This window comes from Haliaeetus leucocephalus, unplaced genomic scaffold (assembly GCF_000737465.1).
Source record: "Haliaeetus leucocephalus isolate CR32 unplaced genomic scaffold, Haliaeetus_leucocephalus-4.0 Scaffold722, whole genome shotgun sequence".
NCBI lineage: Eukaryota > Metazoa > Chordata > Aves > Accipitriformes > Accipitridae > Haliaeetus > Haliaeetus leucocephalus.
This window is the reverse complement of record NW_010973158.1, coordinates 693,115-709,352: the sequence shown is the minus strand read 5'-3', so window position 1 is coordinate 709,352 and position 16,238 is coordinate 693,115.

Genomic DNA, 16,238 nt, shown 5'->3' with positions numbered 1-16,238 from the left:
TTGTTGCAGCAGCCACCGCCAGCTCACCCACCCGAGCCATCTGGACCCACAGCCCTCCACTTCACCGAGTCCTGCGCCGCTCGGCTTTAGGAGCTTATCTGCATGCCCGTCCCTTGACAATTAATTTCTTTCCTCCCTCTGCTGTTTTTTGGGCTGTAAATCAAGGATTACTGTTGCACTCTGCAAAGTGCTTTAGAAAGCAAGCTGAATTGGGCACTCTACAGATTGGATGAGATCATGTTGTATTTTATTGTCTTAAAAAGTGTTTGGCAGACAGGTACTACGTCGTGTACCATGGTAACAGCTGATGGAAGGAAAGATATTATAAATACACACACCACACAGAAGTCACTCGAAAAGTTGGTATTTGCAAGGGTTACTTCATGGCACTATATAAGACATCATTATTTACCTCCTTTTATTATTTCCTTCTTTTATGTACTCCAGCTTTGCAAAGAGGAAATAAAAAAATGGCAGCTTCTCAAATTTGGGTAATTTTGGCAAAAGTCAGATTTATAACGGTCATTATTATATGCACGTGATTTCCTTCAGTAAGGGTTCAGAGTGCCTTCTGTTTTTCGGTGGATAGTGTGAAGTAAATCCCTAAGAATACAAGAAAAGCAAATAAATATGAAGGGAGAAGATGAAAACAAGTGGGACACCGACTTAGAGAAACAGATTTACTGCCACAAACAAAGCACCGAAATCCTGTTAGTGGCTATGGGAGGTGCAGCAATAACCTAAGAGCTCAGCTTGTCATTTTGCCTTTAGTTCTTTTTTTTAAGGTGCATTGCTCAAGGAGCTACTTTAGTCTGTTTTCCCGCAGGTCTGTGGGTGTTGTCTCCTAGATCTCCATGTGCTACCAAAGCAAACCAGCTCTCCCCAGGCTTGCATGCATCCTCACCAGGTAAGAGCATGCTCAGTGCTTGGTCCAAGCCGGCCCTGCATGATCCACGCCATGTTGATGCACGCCAGTCGGAGTGGTGCTGGAGGCTCGCTGCTCCGCTGACAGGCTACTGCCAAATGCTTAAGGGAACTTCTTATGTTTTAACTCCTAATTTTGTTTCTCTCTTCTAGCTGGCTACTCACTTTCATAAAACTTAAAAGAAATTATTTATCTTTAAGACTTCTGCTCCTCTTCCAAATACAGCTGCAACTGACGAACAGGCTTAAAACTTACTAGCAGGAAACCAGCAGGAAAATGGACAGAAAGGGAGTTAACAAGATCCCTGAGGCCTTGCTCTGGCAGGAGGCCATGCTGCTGCTCCAGTGGCACCACCGCTTCATGTTAATTTTAGCACTCCTCACTGAGCGGGTCTGACACCCCAGCAATTGCACCTTCCAGGTACAGTCAAAGGATCTGTGTGGAAAGGAAGGCAGATGGTCTTCAGTTCATGTAGCAAAGCGAGCTACTCGAAACTGCTTCTAAGTCTTGGTGGTAGGGATGGATATGAAAAACAACTTGCATTTTTATAAAGATGTACGAGGACTTTTCTCCCACACTGCAGCCCAGAGCCTGCCTGGTCAGTTTAAACTTGACAGGATCCTCTCAGCTGAGCTGCCATTTGCACGGAGACCAACAAGTCTATCTGCAATGCATTTCTCAATCCAACGGACCTGAATATTGACAGCTACATCTGTTCTAGGAAAAATTCCCAATTCTGGGACACCAATGGATGACTCTGCTACATCCCTTTGTGGTATCGGGGTGAGACCTGGTCACTCCTGACCCCTACAAAGAGAAGCGGCCTGTGTGCCACGGGTGGGAGACACAGTACTCCTTGGCTAGGTGGCCAGAGCTGGGATTTGAGTCCCTCTCCAGGAACACGGTGTGGCAAAAAAGCTGGAGACACTATGTGCTTCCTTGGATTGGCATTTTAGCCCCCCTGTTCCTCATATCACTATTTACAGAATACAGATGGTAGTAACGCTTCTGACTTGTAGTTTCTTTCTCACCTGGAAAGCGTAGCAGAGACTGTATCTAAGCCCGTGTTTTGACTGCACCCACCACAACCATACCTTGATACCATTTTGGGCCTTTGTGTACTACTTGAATAAAAAAGAGCATAGTGATATTACAGGTTGCTAGTGACAGAAAAGTATCTGTATGCATGATGAGCAGTGACTCAAAACCTAGTTCCAGCTTTGAAACCCATTGCCTTGTGCAATTTCCAAGCAACAGCACTTTACTGACATTGGTAAGAAGGACAGGAGGATGCTTGCCAAGGTCAGATGGCAAACTGGGATAAACCTTGCTGAAAGGCCAGGCAGACTCCCTGCTGGTCTCTTTCAGTAACAGTCAAGGAAAATCTGCTGAGCTCGGTAAATCGCTAGTGACAAGGACATTTGTTCTTCCCCAAGAACTGGTTCAGACATGTGACAAAGCATCAGGAAGCAGAGAGTGATATTCTTCTGCCACATGGGAGTCAGTACAACATGTGTCCAGCCTGCTTGCCACTTCTGTGCAGCTTGAGTACACACAGTAATCGTAGCTGGTGTGTACTTGGTCTTCTTCCAGGACCCTCTAGAGAGTAACAGAATTAGATCTCTTGTGAGCTAAAAACACCAACTTCAGCCAATATTTTGTGAGACTGTTGGCCTGCTGCAGTTTATATCCAAACCAAATCCTGCCAGTAAACTGGACAGAAGTTTAGCATGTCACATTAAGTGGTTTGCATGAAGTCTGCACAGAGCCAAGAATGGGTTTCTCATTTATTTGGAGGGAAACCTCATGAAATGTTCCATTTCCTATCAGTATTGCCTTTTATGGGTGATATTCAATGACAGTCTTAGGCTACCTGTTATGTTGTTGATTAGTGTGTGAGTAACAAGCCCTTTAATAGATTAGAGCATTCATTTGAAGCCATAGGCTGCAAGTGTGAGTGAGAGCTAGCAGCCTGATAGACAGAGATCTCTCACAGTTCCTTATGTAATCTTCCCTGTAATTAAGATAAAGAGTCATTCTAGTTGGTAAGCTTTGAGTCAAACTTCCCTTTAGCCGTGATGAAAGAACACTGCCATTAATTAGCTATGCATGTAACCGCCAGTGAAACCCTGGAAATTACAGCTGGAATAAGGAGCGACCCTATCTGAGTGCAGCTGTATTTCGCTTTCCTGCAATGTAAATGCATTTTTCATAAATATGTTCCTGTATAATGCAAGTTTTACTTGTAAAGACTTCCTTTGGATGTAATCAAACTTATATTCAAAGCAGATTCAAAAGGCTCCCAGTACACAAGCTGAGAAAATACGAGCAAGATTAAAGCAGAAAGTATATACATCATCTAAAATGATTTGAGGAAATGAAATGAGCTGTGCTATGAAAACTAGAACTAAGCAAGCTTCATCTTCTAAGGATTTGTATGCGTTGCCCCATAGCCTTCCCCTCAAGCAGTTTCCCTGAAATAAACACAGCTCCCTACAATGCACTCCTCCTCCACCTTGTCCTCCATGCCATGAAGGGCAGCAGGTGGTGCAACCCAGGCAGCCACTGCCAAAAGCAATATATAACAGTGAAGCTCTGCCCACCATTCCCTCCATATGGTACTCTTCCACCCAGGACCTGAGTTTCAAAAAACTTGTTGGACTGCCCTTGCTCACTTTTCAGACATCTCCTTCTGTACTGCACTTGCTTGAAATCTGCAAACAACTATTGGGATGGAGAGAGGGAGAAGTGCCAGTAAAAATAGACAGGCAGGCATATGGTCAATGAGACTGGAAATGTCTTCTTCCATTAGAAGGTCTGGCTAAAACAGAGCAAAAGTTATTTATAAGCCAGCACAGCGGAGGCACTCCCTGAGGTAAGAGAGACATTCTCGAATGACATGGAGAACAAGATCAGTATTGCTGCTTAGCTAATTATTTTATCCCTCACTGGATGCTGACCCCTCTTGTTTTCCTTTCCCTGACCTGCTGCCTGGAAAACTGGGATGTTGATTATAGGATCATTCAAGAACTTTGAATGTAACATAGCTTTTGATGTTAGTGAGAAAGGAAGAAGGGCTATATCCATATCTTTAACAGCTACAATAGTCTAATAATTTGCTGTTAATAATAGACCTTCATTTATAGGCTTAATTACCTTACCAGAGTATTTCTGATGTGTATTTGCACGTCTTACACGCTACTTGCAGCTGTTGCAGTCTTAAGTTAAAGATGGGCCAGAAGTATTGCATTCTTGAGAAATAGCCCCTGTGATATTTTGCAGTCAGGGTATCTCTGTTGCCAAGCATGCTCCATAGTGAAGTGATAGGCATATAACAAGCTGGTTGTCTGGCTGCTACATACCACAGATTAGTTGTCATGCCTCGGTCAAAACAACAAAGCGTGAAATACTTTTCCCTTTACTGAGAAATACAGCATGTCATAATAAAAGACAGGCTCCTTTCCACTCTCACAGAAGCAACTTCCATTATACATTTTGCTTAGAAAACTGTCTGAACAATCAGATAAAATGAAGAATATCTGCAGTATCTTCTGTCCATAATTTGTCTTGAGTTACGTGAATTAAGAATATCACTTGTGTCTCTTCTGTCATAAGATAAAAATGACCACAGATGAATTCATTCAAAACCATTCATTTTTATGGACTCCATGTTCAAGAGAGTTTAATCAATGCCACTGCATGCTGTAATTTGCATCTGGATATATTTCAGCTGAAATAGGGCTAAAATCACAAGTAACTAGGCAACTCCCCCTCATATTCTGGGGGTTTGTTCTATTCCAGTACACATACAGAAAGTGATGGGCTTCTGAATGATGCTAGTAGGAGTACAACTGTAACAAAAGACAGCTAACACCTTTTCAGATTTCTTGAATGTGGCATTTCCTAATCCACCCTCAGAAACAGTCGATACCTTTTGCACCTTTTGCCCAGATTTTCAGAAATGTTAATTAGGAGCATAACCGATCTGTGGGAGGATTCTCAAAGGTTATTTAGAGGACGAGCTTTGATGGGAACAAAAAATGTACAGTACCGAACAGTTTACACTAGCTCTAAAAAAAAAAGTCCAAAACTTTCTCTTCATCTCATAGAAACAAAGGCATTTTTCCTCTCTTGGTACATCATACTTGAACTGTAAGATCAGGACAAAACACTGCCTGAGATGAATCTGCAGCAAGGAAAAAGTTAAACAAATTTTTTACAAGCAAACAAAAAATGAAGAATCCAGGGGACAATTTACAGTGCACTGAATCAGTTCTGTGTGCAATTTGTGACCCACTTTTTATACTAAGTCTGGCATAACAGGCTGAAGAAAATTTTTTTTTATCATAATTGTGCCACAGTTTCCATGTGTATTCTCCTATTTATTTACTGTGCAAATGTACCATAAATCCTTTTGCTATACCATTTGAACAATGCAATAGGATAATGGTAGGCTTGCTTTGGGCATCTTACAGTAATTGCCACTTCTTATCTACTGAGTCATTTCACAGGTTAATAAGAGGTGACAGTCACCAAGGAGTGCCTTGTAAAAACTTGCCTTGTCTGTCACTGGATGAAAGCCCTTTCAAATACCTGTCACAGTGGTAACAGCAGTGTTGCAGCAACTGTGATGGTCTGAGAACATAGATGAAGAGAGGTCTATGGGAAGGAAGAGAATTTCTTTTAACAGGCCAACTAGTACAGCTGGAAAAAGTAGACCAAGCTTGCAAGGCCTACATGCTTCTCTTCAGGTCAGAAACATTAAGAACAAAATTAAAATCTAAATAGAGCTCAGGAAAAAGGAACATGATACCTAGAGAGAAGCAAAGGTTAAGATTCTCACTGGTCTTACCCTCACACTTAATGGAGGTAAAAAGGAGCAGCCCGAACACTAGGAATATCTTTCTGACTCCAGCTCCTGCTAGGTCTTTCAACCTTACTTCCTCCCTGGGACTAGCTCTTTGAACTCAGCAGACACCCACTGTCCAGTCTAAAGGTGAATTTGTACCTGGGCATGCCACTGGCTGCATCTTCCCATCTTCCAGCAGGAGAGCATCTTCTTGTTAATACTGGATTTCCACTTAGTTTTATGCATCTTTTTCTTGAGCTTTGTTGCTAACTTGCAAGGAACATTTGTTACATAGAGAACAGTGATCATGCACCACAATGGACCACTCAAAAGTCACAAGCAATGCTTAAATGCGAAATGTGCCTTTTAAGGTTACTGCATGCATGGAGATTTTGGCAATTGATTTGAAAAGAAAACAGAAATAGAATTACGTATGAAGCAGCAAAGAAAGCACTCAGTGTGAAGGAAGGCTGATGGTACAAATTTTAGATAATATGAAAGAAGAAACAGACTCCTCTGTAGTTCGCTTTCATTCTGCCCCTCCATGGGCTTAGCTGCCTTGTCTTTTATGTTTATGTCAACAACCTGCTGCTTGTTTCAATAGTCTGTTTATTTTTTGCAAAAAAAACCTGTGAGCTAGGGAAGCTCAGGAGCTTACCCATGTGCCAGGGTGGGGGACTTCCCAGGGCAGAGCTGTGGCAGTTGTTGCACCTTACAGAACAGGCTTTTTCAAGAGGGACAATGAATGTGGAACTATTTTCAGAACAAAACACAAAATCTGTGTTCGGCTTGGCTTTTCACATGCTCAAAGCTAAACAACACAACTACTCCCTCGTGCAAAGAGAGACCACAAAGCTCACAACTAGAAATGCACTCACAGCCCCTCTACCACCTAACCAAACTATTCTTCGAAAAGTTGGAAAGATGACCAGGAAAGAGGCACATTATGGTGATAAGGTGAGATGCAGCCCCTGACTGACACATGACAGAGTAGATGCAAGACAAGCTTATGAAGAAATCCCATGTGCACACTGCAAAAGAGACTACCCAGGGCACACATCTCCATGCTTCATGACAAAGAAGTAAGTTCAGTCACTTTTTGGGTGGTGCTGTCATACTCCTCCATCCCCTCAGTTTTCTATGCCAGTTTGCATGCTATTTGGGGGCTCCACAGTGGGGATGAAGTGCTTAATTTCTCTTGGATCTACTGGCTCCTGTTTTTTCGCTTGTGTGGATTTTTTTTTTTTTTTTTTCAGAAATACACAAAGAGTAAGAGAGTGCAGAAAACCCTCAAAACTTGCCCAAGCCTTCAGAATCATTTTACTCAATGTTGAGAGCTGCCTGGCCCAAGGACAAGGGTGTTTGTTCAAGCACATCAGATTCACCACCCTATAGAAATTAAAGTGCCAATGCTGGAGCATGCTTCAGCAAAATAAAATCCCAGTGAAAGAATATCTTTATCCCCCAGCACACATCCACCAGCTCCTTTGTTTCTGTTTCTGCTGATGATATGATGATGAAGAGCACATAAAAAACAAGCACAACTGCTTCTTCACATTTTTTTGTTGTGATGACATAAAATTCTTCCTGGAATGTAAGATGAAACTGGAAGATGCTATTGCTGTAGGTAAGAGAAAAAGAGGCAGGAGTTCCAGATAATGTGCAAAGAAGCCTATGAAATATGTAGCTGTAAAATGAAAAGTTTCAGATTAAAAGAGAGAATTGTCAAAGGACTGATGATATTTTAGTTGTTAAAAGAAAGAAAAATCTGACATTTTATAAATGATGCTCAAGCCTGTCTCCAGCCCATAAATCTAATACATGCACTATAAGATCACAGCAAAAACTTTTGAAAAGCACTCATGTTTGGGCAAATCTCCTTGAAATGGCAGCCACACCTGGCCAGCGAGTCCTGTGAATAGTTACTGCCTTCCATTTCACGGGACTTGAGGAACCTGTGGCAGTACTTCAGAAAGAACTTCTGAAGGACTTTGGTTTTCAGCAAGTGCAATGGGTGTAACTTTTTCCCCAGTATAAGAGGTACTTGCAGCATGATTAGAAAGAGATTCTCCACAGTACATGGTTTCAGTTCACTAAGAACATCAAAAAGAAAGAAGGTGCCATCCTGTATTAAGCAGCGAGGGCTGGAAGGCATAGCATTCAAGGAGCATAATTTGACAATGTGAAATTTCACAATAAGGATAGATCTAATTTAAAAGTGATCATCCACTGTATTGAAACAAAATCAAATTGATATTTACCAGCTGCACACTAAAATTGACTGTTACTGGGACAGTCCACTTTAACAAAGTTAACTATCAACAGATTCCTATATCTAAGAGCACTAGCATACAGACAGTAATGTGCCTTTGTTGTATTTTTTCACCGGTAACTTAAGGTAGCATAAGAACCATGTGTTTTGAATAAATGTTAAGGTAGATGAAAGTGGATGACTTCTTTCTAAGGAAAAAACTATTTTATTGTTAAACATGATGTGTAATTCAATTACATTGTTTTGTCCTCTTAAAAATAAGTGTAACTAAAATTAAGTGTGAAATTATGGCAACACACATTAAAGCTTAAATGTATTGTGACTTAAGAACATACTTAACATTAAGATTCAGGCAGTGCATAATTACTACCAATATTTTAAAGAAAGGAAAAAAAACCCAACCAAACAAACAAACAAAGAAAAAGCCACTGGAGTTAGAACCAGTTTGCTGAAGTGATATTCTGACTTTGGTCAGATTCAACCTCCTCAGAAAGTGCAGAAAGACTGTTTTCTTCATTTTATTTATTCAGCATGTGTCATGTCAATGAGGTATTCTCTCAAAACTGAGAAACTGCAAGTTAAAAGGAAAATATGCTTTCCCCAAAACAAGGTGTGGGAGTCAGGAATCTATTAATTCTACCATCTGAAAGAACATAGGCCCTATGCCAGCAAATATCCAGATAAACAAAGTATTTATGGCTTCTAGAAAGAAGTTAGAAACCTGAAGAGGAGTTAGAAGCTTAAGTGTTTAATTAATTCAGTTCTATAATGATTCCTGTATTTACAAAATTGTTCTGCTTTAAATGCAGAAACAAAATAACATTCAAAATAAAACCTCAATGTGTGAAGAAATGTTGAATGGCTCAGATGACAGTGCATGACAAAGCCTGTCCAGCGAGTCTCAGAGCCACCCTGTGAAAATGGAAGGGCCACAGTTCTGAAATCCCGGATGGGACATTAACATGTTTGCTCTTAATAAAGAACTGTTTCTAAAAAAAACCAGAGTTAAATATATTAATGTAGCATGTAGAAGGGCAGATACTAGAGGAAAAGAAAAGAGGAGGTGAAGGGCCAGCACCCCTACCCCCCAGGTACGACCATTTGAGAAGATACAGGAAGACATGTTCTGTGGCAAGGCTCCATGGCTATGCAGAGACCTGCCTAAACACTTGGTTAACATTAAAGACACAACCTTCCTTCTTAGTAATACAGCTGAGAGAGAATAAGTTTCTCTTTGCCTTCTCCCTAAACCTCGTCCCATCTTACACTGTAGTAAAAAGCTGTGTTACAGTGTACCATAATTTTGATGCAGTACCATCTGCCACATAAATGTAAGTGAGGCAGGGAGGACCCACAAGACATGCTATGATTCAAAACCTTTGGAGACATTCAAGGAGCAAGTCAGCAGTGATCAAGGTTGCCCTCCATCAATTTTCTGAGCCATGGACTTCAACCTTCCATCTCTCAGATGATGTAAGTTTGACTTGCCTTATGTACTTTACAACAGAGATCAAGTTGCATATTCCATGACCCAGACCCTGAGCCTAAGTATATTAAACTTATAACCCTTAATTAGTTAATTAATTAATTACCTCACCCATTAGAAGAGGAAAGAGATGTGGAGTAGAATGAGTTAACTGGTGCTCATTTGGCAATAGTTACAACCTTGCATCTCTGAACATTCAGCTAACATGATGAATGCAGGGAAGTGGTTTATGAATATTCCATATTTTCAAAAAATCCATATAGTGTAATACTGCTTCTAGTATAGAAATAACCATTACCAAAATGTAAGAACACTTCCCAAGCCTCCAGTGTCAACATGCCATAGGAAAGCAAAGAGGACAGCAAATACGAGTATGGCTTGCACCAGGAAAGTTTCAGCCTCATTTTATTTGCTTTATTGGAATTAACAGAAGATCTAATCAAACAGATTTTAGAAGAGTGAAACAGATCACAAATATGCAGTTTCTGTTCTTTGTTAAGCTGAATATGTTTTCATTGCTACATTCAGATGACAAGCAGCTTTGATTTTCCCCTGATAAGCAAATGGCCATCTCTTGGAAAGAACACATTTTGAGAGATGAATAGCTCATGTGCATCTTATCTACTTTGAATTGATTCAGTGTGTTTTCTTCAAAGCAGATTTAAAGCTGAGAAAATGTTAAGGTGACCTAGTTGTACAAGCCAGAAGTAATTAATTTTGATCAGCAAAGTCTCAGCAAAGTAAGAGATGTTAAATTAAATACTTTGAGCCTCTTCGGTCTATTTTGAAAAGTGAACTGAGTCACCCTGATGGAAGCAGAGTATTTTCAACACTGTTGAAGCAGAGTTGATTGAACATCTCTGTGTTTTGAACGTGGGTGGAGCTATCCTCAATTTGTATCTAACTTTAATGCATTAAGATGATCTTTCATTCATACTCATCAATAAAACGAATGTAGCTGTCAATCAGAAATCCCCAGCAGAACAGGGAGAAAGCTGATCAAAACCAGACTTATTTCCCTTAAAACTAAACAAGGAACAATGGCAACCAGCTCAAAATGTCTCTGAAAGGATGAGGCATACAACAAAAATCCAAAGTTTGTTCCAAATAAACAGCACTTTATGCCATGTGAACTCTAAATTATATTAAGCAGTGACTTAATACAAATACAACTGATCTGTGGAGAGTTATGTAAACATCCTACTACAATTAGCCATCATCATTTTCCTTTGCAAATGTTCATAGGAATATCCATTCTTACCATACTGGCTGGAGGCCAGCTACCAGAAGTTATACAAATGCATTCAAGACAAGGAAATCCTAAACTATTACTTCTCAGTAGTGCCCATTCCCACCGAACTTGATGACACGAGACTTTGGCTTCATAGCAATGAGGCCATATACATAATGTTCACTAGCAGCCTTCATTTGTTTCTGGAAGAGGAGAACCTCGATCCATACCACTCCTACCTGTTTGACAACAGTGCCAGCAACAGATGTCCAGAGCCCAGAGGAGGATCACAGGTCAGCAGAAGAGCACCTGAAGAGAAGCACAGAGGAATTCCAGCCAGTAAGTCAGCTTCATCAGGGGCCCAACTGTAAGACACTGCATCAGATGTTTGTCTCAACATTGCTGGGACATCAAAGTCTGGCCTTGAAGAATCGGATTGTCGGGATGCCGCAGCTTCGTGGTGGTAGCTATTGCAAGGATCTCTTTTCCTTCTTTCTTTCTCTTTCTCTTTTTTTTGTATTTGCGAACTCGTGTCAGGCAAATAAAATTACCTGGTGCTTGACTCCATTTTGAGTCTTAATTCTGTTCCCAAGAATACGAGCAAAACCTCGCTCAGGTTTACAACTGGCGCGTGACACCAACTTAAATGCCTCTATGCAAATGCATGTAGCATGGGGAATAAACAAGAGGAGTTAGAGATGTGCACATGCCTGCAGGGCTATGATCTTATTGGCATCACAGAGAGGTGGTGGGATGGCTTCTATGACTGGAGTGTTGTAATGGAAGGATACAGGCTCTTTAGGAAGGAGAGGCAGGGGAGATGAGGAGAAGGTGTTGCCCTCTATGTCAAAGACCAGCTGGAGTGCGTGGAGCTCTGCCTGGGGATGGATGAGGAGCTGAGCCTATGGGTCAAGATTAAAGAGAAGGCAGGGACAGGTGACATTATAGTGGGGGTCTGCTACAGGCCACGTGACCAGGAGGACAGAGAGGATGAGGCCCTCTATAGACAGATAGAAGCAGCTTCACGTTCACAAGCCCTGGTCCTCATGGGGGACTTCAGCCACCCCCATATACGTTGGAGGGACAACACAGTGGGGCATAAGCAATCCAGGAGGTTCCTTCTCCAAGTGATAGAGGAGCCAACGAGGAGAGGTGCTATGCTGGTCCTTGTTCTCACCAACAAAGAAGGGCTGGTGGGGAATGTGGAAGCTCAAGGGCAGCCTTGGCTGCAGTGATCATGCGATGGTGGAGTTCAAGATCCTTAGGACAGTGAGGAGGGGTCACAGCAAGCTTGCTACCCTGGATTTCAGGAGAGCAGACTTTGGCCTCTTCAGGGCCTCTCTACCTCTTCAGCTTGGTAGAGAGCCATGGGATAAAGCCCTGGAGGGAAGAGGGGCCCAAGAAAGCTGGTTAATATTTAAGGGTCACCTCCTCCAAGCTCAGGAGTGATGCATCCCAGCAAAGAGGAAGTGGAGCAAAAACACCAGGAGGCCTGCATGGATGAAGAATATGCTCCTGGACAAGCTCATACACAAAAAGGAAGCCTCAGGAGGGTGGAAACAAAGGCAGGTAGCCTGGAAGGAATACAGAGAAATTGTCTAAGCAGCCAGGGATCAGGTTAGGAAAGCTAAAGCCCTGACAGAATTACATCTGGCCAGCCACATCAAGGGCAACAAGAAACACTTCTGTAGCTACGTTGGTGATAAAAGGAAGACTAGGGAAAATGTGGGCCCTCTCCCAAAGGAAACGGGGGACCTGGTTACCTGGGTCATGGAGAAGGCTGCGGTACTCAAAGCATTTTTGTCTTCACTGGCAAGTGCTCCAGCCACGCTGCCCAAGTCGTAGATGGCAAGGCAGGGACTTGGAGATATGAAGAACTGCCCGCTGTAGGAGACGATAGGGTTTGAGACCATCTAAGGAACCTGAAGGTCCACAAGTCCATGGGACCTGATGAGAAGCATCCACAGGTCCTGAGGGAACTGGCAGATGAAGTGGCTAAACCACCACCTGTCATATTTGAGAAGTCGTGGCAGTCCAGTGAAGTTCCAACTGACTGGAGAAGTGGAAACATAACTCCCATTTTTAAAAAGGGACAAAAGGAATACCTAGGGAACTACAGGCCAGTCAGTCTCACCTCTGTGCCTGGCAAGGTCATGGTGCAGTTCCTCCTGGAAACCATGCTAAGGCACATGGAAAATAAGGAGGTGATTGGTGATAGCCAACATGGCTTCACTAAGGGCAAATCGTGCCTGACAAATTTGGTGGCCTTTTATGATGGGGTTACAGCATTGGTGGATAAGGGAAGAGCAACTGATGTCATCTACCTGGACTTGTGCAAAGCACTTGACACCGTCCTGCATGACACCCTTGTCTCTAAATTGGAGAGACATGGATTTGACAGACAGACCACTCAGTGGATAAGGAATTGGCTGGATGGTCGCATTCAAGGAGTTGCGCTCAATGGCTTGATGTCTGAGAGACACTGGAGACCAGTGATGAGTGGTATACCTCAGGGGTCGGTATTGGGACCAGCACTTTTTAACATCTTTGTAGGAGACATGGACAATGGGATTGAGTGCTTCCTCAGCAACTTTGCTGACAACACCAAGCTGTGTGGTGAGATCGACACGCTGGAAGGAAGGGATGCCATCCAGAGGGACCTTGACAGGCTAGAGAGGTGGACCCATGTGAACCTCATGAAGTTCAACAAGGCCAAGTGCAAGGTCCTGCACATGGGTTGGGGCAATCCCAAGCACAAATACAGGCTCGGCATTGAATGGCTTGAGAGCAGCCCTGCAGAGAAGGACTGAGGGGCGTTGGTTGATGAGAAGCTCAACATGATCCGGCAATGTGCATTTGCACCCCAGAAAGCCAACCATATCCTGGGCTGCATCAAAAGAAGCATGACCAGCAGGTTGACGGAAGTGACTCTCCCCCTCTCCGCTCTCCTGATAACCTACCTGGAGTACTGCATTCAGCTCTGGGCCTCCAACATAAGAAGGACATGGACCTGTTGGAGAAAGTTCAGAGGAGGGCCATGAAGATGATCCAAAGGCCGGAGCACCTCTCCTATGAAAACAGGCTGAGAGAGATGGGGTTGTTCAGCCTGGAGAAGAGAAGGCTCCAGGGAGACCTTACAGCAGCCTTCCAGTACCTAAAGGGAGAGTACAAGAAAGCTGGAGAGGGACTTTTTACAAGGGCATGTAGTCATAGGACAAGGAGTAATGGCTTTAAACAGAAAGAGGGTAGATTTACATTAGATGTAAGGAGGAAGTTCTTCACTGTGAGGGTGGTGAGACACTGGAACAGGTTGCCCAGAGAGGCTGTGGATGCCCCATCCCTGGAAGTGTTCAAGGCCAAGTTGGATGGGGCTTTGAGCAACCTGGTCTAGTGGAAGGTGTCCCTGCGCATGGCAGGGGGCTTGGAACTAGATGATCTTTAAGGTCCCTTCCAACCCAAACCATTCTATGATTCTATGATGCATTTTTTTAGAAAAGCCTGTTTTCTACATCTTTTTTAGCAGTAGCACAGGGTTCCATCAGAGCAGTTTGGACTTTGCAAACTTTCTATAATCCGAATTTTTGTTACAGGCACATAAGAAAACACTAGATATTGATTAGAAAATAAAAGAACCTGTTCTTTCTGGAACGTTTTTCTGACATATCTTCCATTCCTTCTCTGCTTTGTCGAGTTGCAGAAAGATATTTTTCACTCTTTCCTTTTGTTCACTATGCCTGAGCAGACACAGACCTCTGTGTCCTACGGTCCTCTGACCAACCTGCTTCTTTGAGGATGACTGGGCTCTACCACCTCTGTAGTTTGGACAATATTTAAGTCCAGAAAATGATTTCCTGTGGCAATGATGGATTTTAAACAGGCCTAAGCTGCACATACTTGCCCATCACTGACAGCCTCTCCTTAGTGTTGACTACCACTGTTGCCAATTCCCTCCCAAATTATTTGCTACCCTGCATTTCCCTCTCCTTTTCTATGTCTGCCACCAAGATAATGCGCCTTTGTTTCCAGTCTTCCCTTTCTTGCACTTCTCTCCTTAAGCCTATCCCAGTGTTGCTGTCTTTCCATTTCCCACACCACTGAATACCTTATTTAATTTTTTCAGTGGCTTTTTTCTCCTCTTTTCTATATGTTTGAAGCATCCTCTCCACCTGCAGTTCTCTGTCTCTTCATGTCCTATTTCCCTTCATGGTTAGTAGAATGTTTTATCTGTTACAAAGCACCATAAACACTCTAGCTGCCATATAAATTACACAACATGCCAATGAAAATAAAGAAAAGCAAATACTGCAGCCCAAATACTCACCGCTCAGCTGCCAGAGCTTTCCTTGTTCTTTTAGAGCTGTCTCAGATGCTGACTCCCATTTATACCCACTTGACTGACCTGCTGGCACTGCCAGAATGGTGTAATGTGGTTTAGACATAAATCTGAGTCAGGTTGTAATTCTGCAGTGCAATGGTCTCTCTGAACAGAGCCCTATTCAATGGACTTGGGGGCATTTGGGATCGGTGAAAGGGTTATCCACAGAAACAGCAGTGCCGCACCAGGCCTTTGGTGTCGCAGCTGCAGTTGCACAGACAGGATGCCTGTGTCTGGTCTGGGGCAGGAGCTGTTCCCCTGCATGGTCTCATAAGCGCTCCTCCTCGTCTTGGTGATGGCAAAATTGTATTTCAGGCATCATACAGCAGTATATGGCAGCAACAAGCAGCAGCTCTTCAAACACATGGATCTTTTTGTTTTATAACTTCCAGCTCACTATAATCATCCCTGTCCCTGCCTCTCCATCTCGACTCTTAACATTTCCTCAGACAAAAGCACTCACGCCTCCATCCTCCCAGTGTCCAGCAGCAGCACCTTCCTGCACTGTAGCAACACAACATGCTTGTGTAGGATAAAGCACTTTGGCGGACAGAGCTAGTAACACCTCAAAACATGACCAACAGAACCCCAACCAAACAGCACATGGCTCTGACTGATAAAACCATGCTTACAATTTATATTCTCTTTGAAATGTATCCAAAAAACTCTGAAAAGCAAACACGCCATACAAAAATAGTATGCTCTACTTCCTATTTTAATGCTATTGAAAATCATCCCAGCTTAACAACTCATCTCACAGGGTATAGATAGTGGGAAGAAATCTTTGCCATGGGATTGCTTCTGAGGCCAGCTTCATAATATTCAGAATAGGATCAGACATTTGAATGGGAAGTAAGGGTCTCCCCACATGAGTTATCTAATGCCCAAGATCTAACAGTCCCAGGGAGTCCAGCAATGGAAGCTTTCTCTGAGCCTTGTGCTTGGCATGCCCCTCCTGATTTGGCATGCGGTGCCATGCCTTATCCTTTCCTAATTCAAGCTCCTCTTCCAGACCTGTTTTCTTTCTATGCAGCCGCTTATTATTTATCTGCCTCTGAGGCTCATCTACTTGGTTGCACAATAAAACAAACCCACTGTAT